The 20,071-nt window shown below is 36.4% G+C and overlaps 2 long non-coding RNA genes across 2 annotated transcripts in view; both read right to left on the bottom strand.

Annotated features, from left to right (window-relative positions):
• Positions 1–2,213: 2,213 nt before the first annotated feature.
• LOC143654787 (uncharacterized) lies at positions 2,214–4,917 on the bottom strand. The gene is made up of 3 exons (XR_013161951.1): positions 4,816–4,917; positions 3,425–3,480; positions 2,214–2,291 (listed from the first exon to the last, which is right to left on the bottom strand). It is a non-coding gene; the product is annotated as an uncharacterized LOC143654787 (long non-coding RNA).
• Positions 4,918–14,626: 9,709 nt separating this feature from the next.
• LOC143654788 (uncharacterized) overlaps positions 14,627–20,071 on the bottom strand; it is a 53,614-nt gene continuing 48,169 nt past the window's right edge. The window contains exon 4 of the long non-coding RNA XR_013161952.1: positions 14,627–14,787. This is a non-coding gene — a long non-coding RNA (uncharacterized LOC143654788). The remainder of the gene's footprint in view (positions 14,788–20,071) is intronic.

A 20,071-nucleotide genomic window follows, 5' to 3' on the forward strand; every position in this document is an offset into this window, starting at 1 on the left:
TCATCTTCTGGGATCCTCCTTTCATTCTGTTTTCCCAAGTTCAAGATGACCTGCATATTGTTATGCCCACCCTGATCACTGGTTGACCCATAGGCACCTCAAGCTCAGATGCCCCCAACTGAATTCTTCAATTTCCTTTCCATTCCTCCATTCTCAGCCTCCCCTAGTAGTAAATAGCACTACCTTTCACCCAGCTGCTCAAGATAGAAAATAGTACAATCCTTGATTCTCCTCTCCTCCCTCACTTCCCATATTTAATCAGTCCCCAATGGTTATCTATACAATAACTTTAATATCTTTATACTGCCATTACTTTTCTTTAGCCACCTCATTATGTTTCCTTTGGGAATTTCTTAACAGGTCTCTGTGCCTCCACTCTTATTCTACTTTGATTTGTCACACACTGCCAGAATAACTTTTTCAAAATAATTCTAACCCTGACATTACTCTCCCTGCTTAAAAACTTTCATTGTCTATTACCCATTGGAAAATATTCCAACTCCTTAGTGCCCTGGCTTTTCTTCATCATCTTTAAGTCTCCCTAAACCTATGCCCTTTACTCCAAACAAATTGATTACTTTGCCATTTCCTCAAATACCCCTGAGTGCATTTTAAAATTAAAATTAGATGGTCATGTTTCAAATCCAAAGTATAGTAGATGCCTTTTAAGTATAGTAGATGCTTTTTTGTGTGTAGGCTCCTTAACGACACAATCCCCATGGGTCTCTGTAGCCTTATTTCTACTACATGTCTTTGTCACACCACCATAGTTAATTGGTTAGACCAAGGAAGGACACCTGACCCAAAATGGAACCATCAGATTTTTGCTTCTAGTATCTTATCTGTGACATTCTCAACACTTTTGAGGTCACTTAGACCATAAATATGTAATGTCAGGAGCTGAGGGAATATGTTTTTTATCATGCGCATAACACAGCACATCCTCCTAGACTGAGGATGAGGGTATGATAGAGTGGGGCAGGCGGGGGCATAGACAGAGCTAGAGAAAGGAGAGAAAGGCAAAGTTCAGGTAAGTCCAAAGATGAAAAGACAGAGGACCAGACTGGGGATAGATGCTTTGGTGCCTAATAACTTTCAAGTTCTGCTTCTCTCCCTGGTCAAGTCTCCTTTGGCTTTCTAAGATGCATCATTATACTTCTAATTATTTCTTTTTTTCACTTAATTTATTTCTATAATTTAAATCAAATGAGACTTGATTATTTAAAATAAAAACTATATGAAGCAAAATATTTTATTGATTTATACCTGCAATTTTCAATATAGTATTTTTAAAATAGTAACATTAGGTACATCATGTACAGTGCCCAGAGTTTTAATGTTTGATTAACTTGTGAGTATAGAATAGTCTAAGTAAAAAGGCCCTTTTCAACTTAAAGAATATCTGGATGCATAATTTTACCATAAATAAATCACCCGTAAACTAGAGATGGGAAGAGAAAGAAATGCCCTGGGAGAAGGAAGCAAGGACCCACAGAAACTGAGAAAGCCATTTTGAAAACAAGCCAGGAGAGAAGGACCAGAAAATATTGCCATGTGCTTTCCCATGTGACAAGGAACCCTGCATGCCAGCTGCTTTTCCTCTGAAAAGGACTGGCTTTCTTAGAGGGAATCTGCGGTCAGTTTAGACAACTATTCTCTCAGGTAGAGGACAGTATCTCAATTCATTTACCTTCAAATTTTCTGTGCTACTTTTCCTGATGCAGCACCTTTGAACCTCATATTTTGGGATTTAAATCTAAGATTCTCTGCAACTTCAATTTTGGCTTCCTGATTTTATAAATATTTGAAAGTTTTTCTATTACTATCCTTAATGCTTTAAATATTTTTCATAGTTTTTTTTTTTTTTTTGGCCCTCATCTTGGTTTGATCATATTGTCATCATTTCCACTTCATTTTTAACAGCTTTATTGAGATATATTTCATATACTATACAATTGACTCCTGCAAAGTGTACAATTCAGTGCCCTTTCATATATAATCACAGAGTTGTGTATCCATTAGCAAGATAAATTTTAGGGTCTTTGTTCTAGTTTGCTAGCTGCCAGAATGCAATATACCAGAAATAGAATGGCATTTACAAAAGGGAATTTAATAGGTTGTTAGTTTACAGTTCTAAGACTGAGAAAGTGTCCCAGTTAAAGCATGTCTATAGAAATGTCCAATCTAAGGCATCCAGGGAAAGATACCTTGATTCAAGAAGGCCGATGAAGTTCAGGGTTTCTCTCTCAAGTGGAAGGGCACGTGGTGAAGACAGTCAGTTTCGCTCTCATCTGGAAAGGCACATGGTGAACACAGTCAGGGTTCCTCTCTCATCTGGAAGGGCACATGGTAACCATATCATCTGCTAGCTTCGTGTCCTGGCTTCCTGTTTCATGAAACTCCCTGGGAGGCATTTTCTTTCTTCATCTCCAAAGGTCACTGGCTGGTGGACTCTGCTTCTCATCGCTATGTCATTCTGTTCTGCTCTCTTTGAATCTCTCTCATTCTCCAAAATGTTTCCTCTTTGATAGGACTCCAGAAACTAATCAAGACCCACCCTCTACCATGTCTCTATTAGGTAGAGACATGCCTCTACCTAATCCAGTTTAACAACAACTCTTGATTAAATCACATCTCCAGAAAGATTATCTAATTGCAATTTCAAACATACAATACAGAATAAGGATTAGAAGAAGCAGCTGCCTTTACAAAACGGGATTAGGATTAAAACATGGCTTTTCTAGGGTACATACATCCTTTCAAACCAGCACAGTCTTTTTAGCACCTCAAAAAGAAACCCAGCATCATTAGTCATCACTTCTCCTATTGCCTCATCGCCACTGGAAACTAATGATCTACTTTCTGTCTCTACAGATTTTCCTATTCTGGACATTTCATACAAGTCTGATCACACAATATGTTGTCCTATATAACTGGCTTCTTTCACTGTGCATTATATTTTCAAGGTTCATCCACCATGGCTGCATGTGTTAGTACTTCATTCTTTTTTACTGAGGAATAATATTGTATTGATAGACCACTTTTTACTTACCCATTCATCAGTTGGTTGAAATTTTGTTGTTTTCAGCACTCTTTTTTCTCTACTGCATTAGAAATTACATTTTTCATTTATTATGCTGGTTGGAATTTTTATATTTAAAATAGTACACCTAATAGGGTACACAGATAGTTCAGTGACAGAATGCTCACCTTCCGTGTGGGAAACCCAGGTTGGATTCCCAGGCCATGGACCCTTCTCTCCCCAAAAATATATATATATTATACCTAAGATTGTAAGCTTCCAACCATTTATGGAAAAATTCTAAAATCTATCCTCTTCAAAATCAAATAAAAAAACTATTTGTATGCATTTTTCTGCAATTGTCAAGTTAATGTGTAGTAGGCTCTGATAAACTCACTGTACCTCCAGACATGGTGGAATGTTCAAGCTAAGTTAGAACCATCTCTTCAGCTGCAGTGCTGTGGAGAGAAGAGCAACATGACCCAAGTAGGAGTTGTAAGATGTCCCCAAACACAGCCCAACATTATTCCCCTTGAGAGGTAACTTCTGGTGTGCTATTTGGCTTTTGTGGAAATTGAAAGGATAAACAAGAGTTCCCAGGTCTTCCTGAGGCCAGAAATGGCCATCATGTCCTGGGTCCTGGCTCATCAGAACATTCACCCAGCAAGTTAGTTTCATCAAATGAATATAGGAGCATCATCAAATGAATAAGATGGATTCAGAATCTCTCCTCTCCCAGATCCCCAAGAAGTGACACACTTGAACGACTGCATGGTGGAAGCTTCCCTTCAACTATGATCCTGTGGCAACACCATAAGAGGGCCTTCCCTCTAAAAAGTGGCATCCTGAGTACTCTGATTTGAAGATGCCCCATCAGATGTTCAGTTCTGGTTCACTGCTGGATCACCTAATCTAACACCATTGGCATCCACTGGGAAACGGCCACTCTTTCTCTTGCCTTTGCCACCAGAAAAAGTGCCCAACAGCCTGGATTTCGAGCATTCCTCTTATCTCTGGAACACTCAGACCTAAGGACCCTGTGAGCCAGTTTACTAACTCGTGGGCCATGACCAATGGCTTAGCACTCTAATCACATTCATAGAGGGAATGAGATTAGAGAATCAATGTCCCTCAATTTGGAATAGGGGCCTTTTGAAACAAGTGGTGGAGTGCAAATACATGTTGATATCATGGATAGGGCCCACATCACAACGAACATCATTGGAATGAACTAGCTGACAAAGAATGTACCAAAATGCTTTTCTCCTGTAATGCAGCCGGAGTTCCTCCTGGGAGAAAAGCAGAGTTCCTCCCTGCCCAGAGGATGAAGGCAATGAACTTACCCACAGTGACATCTGTGAAATAGTTGAACTTCCCATGGCTGCCTCTGCTGGTGGGTGAACCCACAACCAAACTGGACATGGTAATTCTAATACTATAAAATTATATGCCCATGAAGATGGAATATCTCTGTTACTAAAGAAGCTCTATCTTCCATTTTCCAAGAGAGATGTCAAATGCAAGTCAGAGCCCAAAAGGGGCATCTAGAGGCCATTCCCAAAGCTGCACCAAGATAATCATGGCAAGTGGACTACATCAGCTCCTCCCATCATCCCAGTGTATGACTGTAAGCCAAGGATAGCCTGACCATCCTCTAAATTCCCAACGAGGAATAAGGAATTCCTGCTGCTTATTAGGGCAGGAACCTTCTCCCTGGGTTGTATAAGTACTGACTGTCAAACAGCACAGGCATCTCTTCTCTCTGACCTGAAGTGGGGTGTGCAGCACTTTACCTTGAGAAGCTTGCTTCCCTGGGGAAATGGGACATGATGAGATGTGTTGCTCTTCTCTTTTGAATATCTTGTTCCATGTAAGTAATAAAGCTTTCTTCTGATGAAAAAAAATGGAGAGGGGAGATAGAAGAAAATGAGAAGATGAGAAGAATGCACATAAAGAGAATATTCTACATAGGATAGGTATAATAGCCAAACTTTTAATGAAAATTATGGAATGCCAAAATGAAAAACTTCTCTACCAAAACTTGTCTAGGAAAAAGCCCCTGACCTACATTCACATTGATGCAGTAAGACAGATTCACAAACCTGATACCATCCCATCACAAATGATAGGTCCAGAATCAATCAATCAGTAAAAGCGGGCACTGCAATTTTCCTCCAGAAAGTAAAAACTCAATCAAGTGAGGCTACGGTTTTATTTCTCTGTGAATTTGGAACTGGAGCTGTGAGAGTTAAATCAGTCTCTACCTTTACAGCTGGATATATGTGAAACACAGAGGATACAAGGAGTCCTTCTGCAAACTACAGATTGGGAAAAAAAGAGAGAGAGAGAGATTCTTCAAGGAGAAAAGGCAGTGAAAATAGACAATTTGGAAAAAAGCATAAATTAGAGCGCAAGAAGCTGAATGTCCTGCCAGAGAAAAGGATGTACAACTGATTCCTGTATTCCATGAGATTCTCCAATGTCCTTTTAATAAATTCCCCTATTTTTCCTAGGCAGTTGCAGGAGAGTTTCTGTTGCTTGAAAGTAAAATGGCATTGACTACTATATGGTGTCTCACTCATAATAGATGTTCCATCATTACTTGTAGAAATGAAAACAGTAATGAAACAGAAAATTTAAAGAAATCTCATCGGCATGATGCCTATCACTTAGCAATTCTTCTGGGGGAGGGCAACTTCATAGACATATAGTCTTTAAATTAAAAAATAATAAGCTAGTTTGAGTTCTTTTGAATTAGTTTACTTTACAGAAAAGGGATGTTTAAAAATGAAGTTAGCATTCAACCAAGAAAAATCAACTAAAATTCAAATTTCTATTACCTATGTCTGGAATTTGAAATTCTTTCAAAAGTTCATTTTTGTGTATGAATTCATTAACCCAAATTAACAGTTTCCCAAGAAATAAAAGGTTTTAAGTTAGAATTGAAAGAAGTTATTGCGTAAATTGGTTCTTGAAGACTAAGAAACAAAGTGTGACCAATGGAAATTGTTTCTACCACATGGCAGTGAGCCTCTTATGTAACAATTTTGGCTTGTGTAGCTTTGAATTTTAGAATGAAAAATTTTTAAACTAGCTTATTTTGTCCTAAATTACTCCCTAAGTACATATATACCCCCAAATTATGCCAACAGTATTCCCTTAGATGAGAACTCTCATAAAGAATATTGTTTTTTTTTAATCGAGTAGTTTTGTTCTGTCACTAGAATTATCATCAGAACAGTGAGAAAATATAACATGATCCTGAATTTTGTCTGCTTATAGATGGAAATGTGTGTAACAATTATGTTTGCCTAGTGTCTAGTATCCCGTGGAGGCCATAATAGATGTGGAAATCTGAGATGTCTCCCAAAGATCACCTCTCCTGCTAGGCACACCCAACTTCGTATCAGGATTGGTCTGGGTGATTGCTAGAACACAACAGAAGTGGTAGTGAGAGGCTTCCATGATTAGGATACTAAAGACACAATGGTTTTTGTTTAGGGAGCAAAACCTCCCATGGAGAGGTATCCATAATGAGAAACTAAAGCCTTTGACCAAAAGCTAAGTGTCCTTAGAAACAGATCTTCTGGCCCTGTTAAACCTTCAAATGACTATAACTCCAACTGATGTCTTGACTGCAATGTTATAAGACATCTTAATCCACAGCCACCCGACTGAGCTTCTCAGAGCGCTAACCCTCAGCAACTGTGAGGTAATAAATGTTTGCTGTTTAAGCTGCTGTTTTTTGAAGGTAATTTGTTATGTAGCAATAGGTTGCAGAAACAGTAAATGATCAATAAATATTTGATGATTAAATAAATTAATTAATGCATAAGTATTGTGGAACAAATTGTTATTTCTGAGGCTTGATTAATTTAAAAATATACTGAATAATACCAGGGCCTCCAAGGACCCTAAATCATATGTACACATTTTCAGATAGGGCAGACAAATTAAACTGTGATAGAACTTTTATTTTAATTCAAATAAGTAGCTCTGTAAAAGTTTTAATTTCTTACCTCTACAAAGGCACTTTTATTTTTTATAGGATATCAAACTTTCCACTCCAATGAAGAGAACAATATTTTAAGTACAAAAAAAAATTTTAACCTACAGTTGTATTCCTGGTTGCAAAAATTTTCAGAAAAAAGTATCAAGTGGAATATAAGTAAAAGACAAAAATCTACAGCAACATTCTTTCCATGATCAGAATGTTCAAACAAAAAATAGGACATGTTATCTGTTCTAGTTTGCTCGCTGCTTGAATGCAATATACTAGAAACTCAATGACTTTTAAAAAGGTGAATTTAATAAGTTGCAAGTTAGCAGTTTTTAAGCAGTAGAAATGTCCCAATTAAAGCAAGTCTATAGAAATGTCCAATCTAAGGTATCCAGGGACAGATACCTTGATTCAAGAAGGCTGATGGAGTTCAGGGTTTTTCTCTCAAGTAAAAAGGCACATGATGAACATGGTCAGGGTTTCTCTCTCAGCTGGAAGGGCGCATGGTGAACACAGCAGCATCTGCTAGCTTCCTCTCCAGCTCCCTGGGAGGCATTTTCCTTCTTCATCTCCAAATGTGGCTGGCTGGTGGACTCTCTGCTTCATGGTTCTGTAGTGTTCTCTCTTGTGGCTTTCTTGTAGCTCTGTCATTCTCTGCTCTCTCCAAATCTCTTGCTTTCTCCAAAGTATTTCCTCTTTTATAGGATTCTAGTAAACTAATCAAGACCCACCTGAATGGGTGGAGTCATGTCTCCATGTAATCAAATTTAATACCCACCCTTGATTGAGTCACATCTCCATGGAGATAATCTAATTAAAGTTTCCAACATACAGTACTGAGTAGGGATTAGAAAAACAGCTGCCTTTACAAAATAGGATTAGGATTAAAACATGGCTTTTCTAGGGTAGATATATCATTTCAAACCTGCACATTCTCACATTTAACCAATTATTTTCTTAGAAAATTGAAATCTAACCTATTTATTGAAACATATAAAAGTTTACGTTTGCCAAAAGTAATACTGTATGCTATTTATTGATACATAAACCCTTATTTAAAAAAGAAAGGAAAACTTAGACTTCAAAAACTTTCATATTAATATGATGTAGCATATTTCCAGCAAGTCAGATAAATGGTTTTTAAAACAGTTCTTCATTATCCCAATACCACTGGACACAATCAATTTTCAAAATGTGATTCACATCCAGTTTAAAACAGTCCTGTTATATGCATACTTGGTAGCACTCTTTGTTTTCAGCTTTGAAAATAAAAATTACAGAGAAAATACATAAAGCAAGCAAAGATTAATAGAATCCAACCTCAAAGGTTTAATGCTTCTTCGTTGTTAAAATGAATCAACAAATAGGTCAGAAAAGCCAATATTTCATCTTAAAGGCATCAACCATGGAGTATAATGGGACTTATGCATATTAAAGCAGCAGGCTGCACATACCAGCAGAAAGCACACTGTCCTTTAGGAGAAACGAAAGCAGCACCACTATCCACTACACAATGCATAGTAAGTACAAGATGACGGATATTTAAAAAGTCTTAAATAAAAAGTACAATAAAGTTAATGTTAGTAGAATTGTAATCTTTGATTTTTACTAGAGTCAATATAGTCATTCAAAGCCAGTACATACTGTACTATAAGTGCGGAATTCACTTACCAGCAGTGATGAATGTTTGCTTACAGCCTATTTTTTTGTTTTCATTGTAAAATTCATCCATTACAGACATGTGCAAATAAAACTAAAGATCTGTATTTTCAGAAAGAAGAGAAACTAAAATTAGGGATAGTTTGAAGACCAAACTCGAAGTCACTTGAATTTAATTGTAATGTAGAATTGGAGCTCTTCAATTCCCTTCAGCGTATGTAAAATAGCCACAATTCCGTAAATGGGTCTGGAGGTGGGAATCCTAGCTTGTAAAGAAAACAAGCCTGAGGAAGTTTTAATATTGAAGACGGAAAATAGAGTACTTTTCATAAAAAGTTAAAATTAGGAAAATTGTTTCTTTGACCAGAAACAAGTATAGCTGTCGAATTATGGTTATCTCCATAAATCCCATTTCAGATTTTTCATCCACATCTGACTATACATAAATTCTCTAAATGATTCTCCCTTTTGCCCCTTAGGCCAAACAAACAAACAAGAACCATCCCGGGGCGGGCCACGGTGGCTCAGCAGGCAAGGATGCTTGCCTGCCATGCCAGAGGACCCAGGTTCGGTTCCCGGTGCCTGCCCATGTTAAAAAAAAAAAAAAAAAAAAAAGAACCATCCCGTTCCCAATGTTAAGAAATGCAAATTTACATACAAAATTAAATTAATTCACGTAAAAATGGGAAGGACTGTCATCAACTCTTAACCTTTGAGAGGATTTTCCATGTAAAAGAGGGTAACTGAATTAATCTCTTGAGAAAAATGTGCTACATGAGGGGACTCCAGATTTACCTCTGATCACTAATTTTATATTGCCCACTAAATATCATAAAAATTCTCAAAATCATCAAATTAATTCTGGGTCAAAATACTAGCTTGCCCCTCCTCATTCCCATTTTTAATGAAAACTAATACAGTTCAAGAAAATATGGAGTGTAAACAAAATTGTATGGTTCACTAAAGGGTAGAAAAGTACTCTTGAATGCTTGCCTAATTTGATCTTTTCCTGGCTTGTAGTTTGTTCTTTATCAGGGCAAAACATATAAAAGAACCTTGTATTGGATGTTTTACACATGATATCCCATCTAATTGTTATAACAACTCTGTATAACAACTTAATCAGAAAGCATAAGTAATCTGCCTAAAGTAGCCTGTTTAGGTAAGCTACCTAAGGTAGCATAATTTAGGGCCGAAACAGAGATTCATAACCCTGACACTTATTTCAAAGCCAAGGTACTTCCTCTACTACCATAACTTCTTCTCTCCTCTCCATTAAAATTCAGATTCAAATAAATTTAAACTTTCAATTGAAATGAATCACCATAAGCCTGTAAGTGAATAATTTGTGAGTGCACTGGAACTTCATGATTCTCCTTCATGCACTAGCCAGAGTGGTCTACAGTCCATCACGACAGGCGTGTCCTGTCTTCACATGTTCAAAACATACTGTGAATCACCTACTTCTAGAGAATTCCATACATTTATAAACGATAAATGCAGAAAGCACCTAGAACGATCATTAAAAGTTAGATAGCTATAACTTTTTAATAAAATGAGAGCAATGTCTCCGTGTCTTCCTTCATCTCTTTTGCATATTTCTGAAAGATATGAATTACCATAGCATAACTGCCCATTGAAAAATAGTACTTATTATCTTACCTAACTATAGTCATCTGCTTCTTTTTATCTAATCTCTACTCAGTATTTGATTAATATTGTTAATCAAATCATTTAGTAGTATATTAATACAATACTACTATTAATAGTGTTGGGGCCAATTTATGAAAGATAGTAAAGTGTTACATAGCAATGGTGCAAAGTGAATGTAAGCTTTGAATTTGCAAAATGACTCAACCAAAACAGGAAAGAAAATTAAAGGTGGATTAGTATAGGGAAAGCAAGCTCAAAATAAATATTTATAATAGAAAAACATTTTTCTGATTCAATGCAATACAGTGAAACATATTACCAAGCACAACTATGTAAAGCATTGTGACTTCTCAGGACCCCATGAAATATTAAAGTTCAAAATTTGGAAATAAAAAAAATCATAATAAGAATGAAATAAAATTTTTTTAATGTATGATTTCTTTAATATAACCTCTATTAAAGCATTGCTTTATTTGCTTTTATTAAATTTAAAAAGAAATACAAATAAATCAGATAACTTACTGATAAGTAGCTATGGTTATTTCCGTTTATTGTTATTATACTATTATAAGTATTTCAACTTTCCTTGTACATGGATAGTCTCTGCAGGTCCAAGTTTTACACAATTAAAATTTCCAATTATCTTTTTTTTGCACATCATGGAGAGATTAAAGTGGCAATATGACTGATCTAGAACCACGCAGTCTGATAGGGTAAATCTATTTCAATCATTACTTTTGATTTCAGTTTACTTCTGTTGTTGAATATATTTCCATCTTTTTTCAAATACCCTAAGGCAAGAAATGAGAAAGAGGCTAGAAGGATTTAGGTTTCTTAAAAGCATAGCTAATAAAGTGAAATTATTTACAGATTTCACACTTTTTTTTCTTTTCCAAATCTTTTTTTTAAAACTTTTTTTTATTGTATAGTACAACATATATACAAAGTAAAGAAATAAAAAAGCAACAGTTTTCAAAGCACTCCTCAAAGAGTGGCCACAGGACAGATCCCAGAGCTTTCACTTTTAACAAAGACATTGTCACACTTATTGACTGTCCAAAGGAGGATACTGGCGATAGTATCATGTCATGATGCTTCTCCGGCTTGAAGAGACAGGAAAACTTGGGGTAGGGTTAGAGGTACATGGGATATTCAGCTATTCTGAAATAGATAATCTTCAAAATAGGGTAAATCTAGAAAGTACAAATGTAGTTGATTTATTCTTTTAAGTTACATATGCTAAAAAAGATTCTCCCCCTCCCAAAACTTCCCTGGAAGAACATATAATATAACCTAAAATTTAACAGTTTACTTCAATCCTTTTTTTGGCAGGAATAGGCACAGGGAACTGAAACTGGGTCTCCTGTATGGCCCGTGAGAATTCTGCCACTGGGCCATGGTCACACCGCCCTCGATCCTTTTTAATGATCAAATACATAGGTTCAATTTCTTTTTTCTGCAGCTGTTACCTTTATGAAAATAATGGTTAGCAATTAATTATTCGATGAATTTCAGGAAAGGATTCCTTAAAGATAGCAGACTTACTGCATCCCCACACCCCAATAAGAACAAATATCAGTTTCAGAGTTCTTTTAATAACAGAGACCAAAATTTCCCATAAGGAATTTGTGATCAATTCTCTCTTCCATTCAATTGTTTCCTTAAGAAAGAACACCTGGGCTATACCAGCTTGTATTCAAGGATAGAATCAGAAAGGAAAATAAAATACTACACGTCTGTCTGCTCTGCATTTAAAAAAAGCTATTTCCATCAGTTTTTAATGTAGACGAACACCTGGAATGCATCCTACATTTTTCTATGGCTCGATTAAAATCAAATTCAGGAGATATACTCTAAGTCCTTGGTCAAGGCTGTGAGTCATGGTGGGTAATACACAGACAAATACGCTGGGGGCTGTCCTTCAAGTGCTCACCATCTAGTTTTAGGAAGGTCATCACACTTTGCCTACATGTAGTTACTGAAGAAAAAAATTGGTCAAATGGGAGAGCGGAGCAGGTACCTGTCACATCCATGATTTCTCATTGGTAAGGGCTGGCTATTGGAGGACGTATTAACTGTGTCTAAAACATACGAAGAAGTCTTCCCACAAGACTCCTGCCTTTTAGTCTCTCATCTAAAATAGGTACAATTTGCCAGGTGCTACGAAGACAGACATCAAAAACACCATCTTCTGATTTACATCATACTGGAGCATCTACGAATGCATAGATGAGATCCTCAGAAACCCTTTCCCAAACACTTCTCTATTTCTTTAAGTTGGCAAACAGTACCATCAGATGAATGTTTTGAGAGTTATATCCTTGATGTGTGCTCATGATTTACCTTTGTGCTATGAAAATCTAGATAACTTTGGATTCTCATTCCATAGTTGCTTAATTTCTGATCTATATGCACTGTGAATTTCTCCATTGTGTAATGGAAGGGGATTATACAAATTCCCTCTGGAAATTAAACAGAAAAGCCATGCTTCCACAAACTTGGCATATTTCATGGAAGTGATATGCCTACTAATGCACTGTATTTTAAACCAATTACTCTAATGGTTCTCAAAGAATGTGTTTGAATATCATCACTCTGTATGATTCTCAAGAGCCAGTCTTTATGCACAGTGACTACATAAGCTGTTAAACAACAGATGCCTTCAGTGAAGATGAGCCTGTCATAAAGTATGTGCCACCTGCTTTTGCCTATCATCATTCCCTTAATAGCTTTCTACCTGTGGGCACATTGAACCACCAGAGAAGTGTCATTCCCAAAAGTACCGCCTCTAAAGCAGTACATATGTGACTGGCATCGGAAAGCCAGCTGAACAGCATTTCCCAGTACCCTGCCACAATATGTCATTTTTGAAAATGCCATGTTAGTAGGCATGACTTTGGGAATTGACTTAATAACAATAATAACAACAAAAATGCCTGGCACTTAGCAAAGAAAGTGTCTTTCTCCCAAAGGACCCACAAGTACTTCAGACTTGGAAATGAGTCAATTCGAAGAAGGGGGACGAGGCACTCGGCACAGCCACGAAAGCTCAGGAAATGGTCACCAAGGAGAGCGGTACAAGCTCTCACCTGAAAGAGACAGCATATGCTTTTTATTTTCCACATGGTGTGATGGTATAACCTTGGATTTTTATCTCTTCAGAAGGGTGCCCAAATTTCAAAAATAGGCTTTTGTGTCCCACTCAACGTAGAAACTATTGAGTGGTAAGGAAAATTGACATAGCAGTGTGGTCCTCAAATTTGAAGGTATCAAAATGGATCCAAATCACCCTGGCATACTTTTTACTACCCAGGAGCTCAATGTAGCCATCCTATTATAGAGGCATACTGCTAAAATGTGAGGCAAGTGGGTTTCTACTTTAAAGAAAGAAAGATAATGAAGGTGGAATTGCTGGGTAATTCTGACCCTGACAGACCATGCTCACAGAAAGGTTTCATGATGCTGGCTAATGGCTTTTTGATCTTGCTGAATCAAACTGCCATCTTTGGGACTGACTTCTTAAGCTCATTTATGACTTACAATGCTGGCCAGGAGAATAGTTTTTTCTGATTCATTCCAAGAAATGTATGGATGAAAATGATTGCAAAGAGTGTTCTTTTCATGAGCCATGAATAGTGTTTCTCCTCTTTAACATAAGCTGCCTTAAGTTCTGACCTTTGTGGTATTCTTGACTGTTGTGACCTGAAGTTACTCTGATCTAGTCCAGCCTGCTTTAACCAGTTTGCCCTCAAGCTCTGTTGAGACCCAAAATCTAACCACTTTAAATGAATTTCTTTTTTTAATGTTTGACTTATTCCTCCAGATTTCAGGGCTCATGATGGTTCCATTATTTTGGTCAGATGACACTTTACTCTCCCCAAAATAAATTTTCATCATGAACATGTGAATATTGATCCAGCAATCATGGAACATGCATTTCAAATGGTTTTCCTCTCTGAATAAGGCACCCACAATGCTCTATCTACTACTTCTTTTTACTGTACCTTCTGACATTTCACAGAAATTTGCCTTCTGGAACTAACAAAAGCTAACTTGTATCCTGGGAATACAATCCACATGACCCAGAAACCTATAGCATTAATCTCTAGTATAGTTTATGCAAACCTATCCGGCTATGAGTCTCACCAAAACCTACTGGATAAGAATCTCTGGAGCTGGGGCCTAAATGTTTAAATCCTCCCTAAAGGATAATCTATCAGTTAAAACTTATATTACAGCAGCTATTAATAAACATCTGAAATAACAGAGACTTCAACACAGTAAAAGGCTTTTTTATCTCATCTTTTTTTAGATGTCTGGAGTTTGTAGGAAGCCCACCAAGTCAGCAGGCCCCCCTGGGCTCTTCCCTTCTTTCTGCTGTATCATTTTAAATCATGGCTTCCATCCTCAGCATAACCTCATAGTCCAAAATAGCATCTTGCTCTCATTTTCTCTTTGCAGGCAAAAAAACAGGAAAAAGGGAGATAAGGGAGAAAAAATGGGACACTTCCCAGTAGAGAGATTTCACTATAAGCAACTTTCCAAGTATGGCAGATATTTTTACATATATCTCTTAACCCAGAATTTAGCTGTAAATCACATTATCTCGGATACATTCGCTCACATCTGGACACCTTGCCACCCCAAATGAAATTGGTCCTTTTTCTAGGGAAGACTGGGAGAATGGGTATGGGATGGACAATAAGTAACAGATTTGAAAATTGGTGCTACAGGCAATTTAGCTAATGGTTATTAATGATACACTATAAATTGTTATATAATTTAATCAAATAATACAAATACCAACTACCACTAAAAGAACACTTAAAATTTATCAGTTACCATCCTGTGAGCTTTATTTGTTTAATCTCAAGTGACCCTTATCCAAGCTCTATGAAGACAGGTTTATTATTTAGTTGCACTTACCTGATGAGAAAACAGGCACAGAAAGGTTTAGTGATTTGCCCCAGATCACACAACTACTAATTGGCAGAGGTAGATCTCAGATAACCATCAGACTAAATGGGCTCACTTATTGTCTTTCCAAATTACACATAATTTTCTATGACAAGCACTACAAAGTTGTATTTTACATATGGTTCTAACTAAGGCTGAGCAATTTTATTGCTTTTCTAGTCAGCAGCTATTTGTTGTTTTTGAAATCTCAAAAAGGCAAAACTGTAATTTATCTTGATATAGAAAATTCCCTTAAGAAAAACTGACAACCTTATAGAGATATTAAGACATTTCCATGTCAAAACACTTTTCATCCTTCAGGAGCTGCCTTTTCTAGCAAAATCCCTAAAGTGAATCTGCCAAAGTTACTTAGGTTTGCAGGGTGTGCTTTCCTACCATTCCCACATCTGTGAAAACCTTTTTCACAGCACTCAAAGATGGTTCTGAATGTAGCAGGATTGGATGCTACAAAAAAGCTCAGTGGCTTCAGTCCACTGCGGCTAATTAATGAGTTTTTATAAGAGAAGATATTGGAAAATACAATTCCATTTTCATTCACATGGAAGCCTTCATATATGCAATAGATGGAAACAAGAAGCATAAATTACATCAAGTCTATATGACATATCAGGTATAATATGTGAAAACTCTATAATCTTGCATATATTATCTGTCACTAAATGCTCTGTATGAGCTAAGGTAATTGCCTAATCTCTTGAGCCTCAGAATCATTTATAAAATGCAGGTTGAAATAAAAGAGTCCAAGGTTTCTTTAGTTTCTCAATTCTGTGTTTCTAAGAACTCTTCTTAAACTTTTTTATATTCCCCAGTGATGTGAACACTACCTTAGATTAGCAAAGGATGGATGAAGAGCAGAACAGAGAGATGGATGGAGAGGGGAATATATACTCATTTGCAAATTAATTTTCCCATCCCAGAAGAAATGCATATTAACCTGCATTCTTCATTTTGTATCCCTTAACACACTTCCTTAAACACAATTTGTTTTTCAATTTTTTATTATAAATTTCCAAACACAGAAGAAATACGGAGAAGAGTATAATGCACCCTCATTCTCACACGCCCGTTGCTCACCAGGCATTAATTTGCTTTATTTTATCTTTTCTTGCCAACATTTTTTGCATTAACATAAAGCAAACCTTGGGTATATTATTTCACTCATTAGTAAAAAGTTAAATGAAATCAGATTTAATATAATCAAGATTATAGTAAACATCCTGATGATAAATTTTACTTTCAAATTTACTCTAGAGAGTAACCTTGGTTTAGCTGCTGGTAGCATCTGTCATTTGTGTTTACTTTATATGTAGTCAGAATCTTTATGGAAAAAGTCCCTGGAAACATAAACTTTTACTCAGCATTCATCCTTTCAGAGGGGTATGAGAAGGGTAAAGATGTTTTAGCCTGTCATTTGTATCAGCCCTATGAAGAAACTATTCAGTACCAATATAAGCTAAAGGACAGACTGATAAGGATTCAGGAGGGGAAATGGGACAAATTACTGAGTCAGTTCCTTAGAGCATTTAAGCATTAAATTTTACTTAATTTAAATTCCCAGACACCAGACCCAGCCTTATAAAATCAAACTCCACATACGATTTATGCACACATACACACACATATCCTCAAAGCCAACTATAAATCTTTTAAATTTATCCACCTTTTCAATTGATTGTATTGCTGTTCCCATTAATCGCCATAGATAATGGAAAGCTCTGTCTACACTCCTTCCTCTCCCAGCTCCCCCCTGCCCCTACTCTTCTCTACCTTTTGGGCTGTTATTTGCAGCCCCAAATTTTGGCTATCAGTTAACCATTAAAACATGCCTGAATTTATTTTCTCCAATAAATGCAAATGCTTTCTTCCTCTACTGATTTCTAACTTGTCTTCTAGTTACTCATTTATGTCTCCCTGAACATACACAGATAAGCACAATTAATATCAAATTAAATCTATTTGAATTTACATTTCCTTCTAATTCCCTGGTTCTCTCCATATTAAATCCCCATTCCTAAGCAGACCACCTTCAAGATTTCTTAAAGATCACTTCTCAGAAATGCTGGTTTTCTTCAGCAGCCTGATAAGTAAATGAGGAATACAGGGAAAATTTCAATCTGAAATGGAGCATTTCCAAGTAAATCAAAGATAGAACCAAATGAGAAGGCCAAAACTATAAATAGAAAATGATACAGAACAGTATCTTTATAATGTCAATGCATGGAAGGATTTCTAGTCAAGACACAGAAGAAATGAACCATTAAAAAGATTAATGAATGTGATCAAGTGAAAATTAAGAGCTTCTGTTCATTAAAAGGAACTATAAAGAAAATTAAATAGGCAACATAATGGGAGAAGACTGTTTCTACACACATATCTAACAAAGACCTAGTGCTCAGAAACATAAAGGTACTTTAAGTCTGTAAAAAAAATAATAATTCAAACACCTCGTCCCGGTCAGGTTCATGTGTCAACTTGGCCAGGTGGTGGTGCCCAGCCATCTGGCCAGGCAAGCGCTGGCCTATCTGTTGCTATGAGGACATTTCATGGACGTAAATCACGATTATGTCACTTGGATTCACAGCTGATTGCATTTGTAATCAGCTAAGGGGAGTATCTTCTGCAATGAGTGCGGCTTCTATCTAATCACCGGAGGCTTTGAAGGAGAATTCAGAGGACACAGTCACTCTTCCTGCTTCACCTGGTGTACCTCTCCTGTGGAACTCATCCAGACCCTTCCTCAGAGTCTCCAGCTTCACAGCCTGCCCTCTGGATTCTGGACTCTTCCACTCCCATGGTTGTCCAGCCTCTCCTCAGGGTTCACTGAGGAACTTCATTGGAGTTACCAGCGTAAGGACTGCCTTACAAACCTTGGACTCTACATTCCCACAGTTACGTGAGATACTTTTATAAATTTTGTATCTATGGATATCTCCTGCTGATTCTGTTTCTCTAGAGAACCCTACCTAATATGCACCCTAAAGGAAGAATGGACAAAAGACAAGAATGTCAAAACAAACAAACAAAAAAAAGTGCAAGTGGCATATAAATATTTGAAATCAAGCTAAACTTAATTACAAGTCAGATAAATAATAATTAAATTCATGAGGAGATACTACTACATGTTCATTTGATTGCTGAAAAATTTTAAAGAAGATAATAAGTGTTGGCAAAGATATAGAGTAGCTGGAGCTTTGATACACTGCTGGTAGGAATATAAATTGGTACCATCACTTTGGAAGGCAGTTTGATATAATTAGTAAAGCTAAAGATAAACATCCCCTATGATTCTTCAATTTCACTTGAACAATTTCTTAAGTACACTTGAACTTAAACAACATCTGCATTATAGAAACCTTTACACGTGTGCACTAGTCTACATTCATTCATATAATCTACATACCCACATACATGTACGTGTGTGTGTACATGTGTATACTCTGTGTACAAGAGCAGAGCTACAATTCTCATTTATTCCAAACTGGAAACAAACCAAATGCTCATCAACAGGTGAAGAAATGAATATTAAATTGTGATGAAAGTGAATAACTAGACCTAAACCCAAACCAGCAACATACAAAAGAAGCATATGGTGTAATTTCATTAATATAAAGTTCAAAAGTAGTAAAGCTATAACCATTATTTCAGGATGTATATTGTATACATAGGAAGATAACCTTTAGAAGGCAAGGAGAATTTGTGAACTGAAAGGAAATGCACAGGGGAGAAGGAGTACACTTCTGAAATGCTATAGAGTTCTATAAATGGGATTATGTGGGCATTAACATTATAACAATATGTTAAATTGTGTATTTGTGTATTATACTTTCTTCTATATTGCAAGTTTTATTGCAGAGTAAAATTTTGAAATTAAGTTAAATTCAGATCCTCTAAGATATGTCCTTTTTCTATTCCTCAAGTAATCCAATGTGGACATGAGTCCTAACTTTTTTGGTAGGTATTTAAATGTAATTGCTTCTTCTTAGTGATTTCAACATTCAAAATAATACAAAGGTATAAGATTAGACAGAGATAAAAATTTTTGTCAAATATACTATAGATCTGTTAGAAAGTAAATAAAAATTACAAATGCAGCAAAAGCTGCTCCCTTATCCATTTCACTCCCCTCTTTTCCCTAAGTAATAGAAGATGGGGAGCATCATTGGATTGTAATTTTAAAAACTCCCCTATATATAAGTGTAAATATAAACAATATATAAAACAGTTTTAAAATTTATCTAAACTGTATCATACCATAGATTCTTTTTTCATAACTTTTTTCACTTTGAAATAACATTTTTGATATTCACCTATTGATTCATGTTCTAGGTTTGCGGGTTGTTGTTTTTTTTTCCATTTTAATTGCTGTATTCTATTGTACCAATAAAACAAACTCTATCTCCATTTCTTTATTGGAGGATTTTCAGTTTGCTAAAGCTGCCAGAATGCAATATACCAGAAATGGGTTGGTTTTTACAATGGGGATTTATTAGTTTACAAATTTACAGGCCATGAAAATTTCCAAATTAAGGCATCAAGAGGAGGATACCTTATGGGTGGAAAAAGGCTCCTCTCTCACATGGGACAGTGCATAGCCAGCATCTGCTGGTTCTTGGCTCCCTCTCTCAACTTCTGTGGGTCTTCTCCTAGCATCTCTGTGGCTTTTCTCTCTAAGCACGCTCTCTCTCTCTCTCTCTCTCTCTCCCTGTTTCTTCCCTTTATCCTCTCATAAATTGCTCCAGTAATGGATTTAGATCCCCTTG

Source organism: Tamandua tetradactyla, chromosome 14 (assembly GCF_023851605.1).
Source record: "Tamandua tetradactyla isolate mTamTet1 chromosome 14, mTamTet1.pri, whole genome shotgun sequence".
NCBI classification, from domain to species: domain Eukaryota; kingdom Metazoa; phylum Chordata; class Mammalia; order Pilosa; family Myrmecophagidae; genus Tamandua; species Tamandua tetradactyla.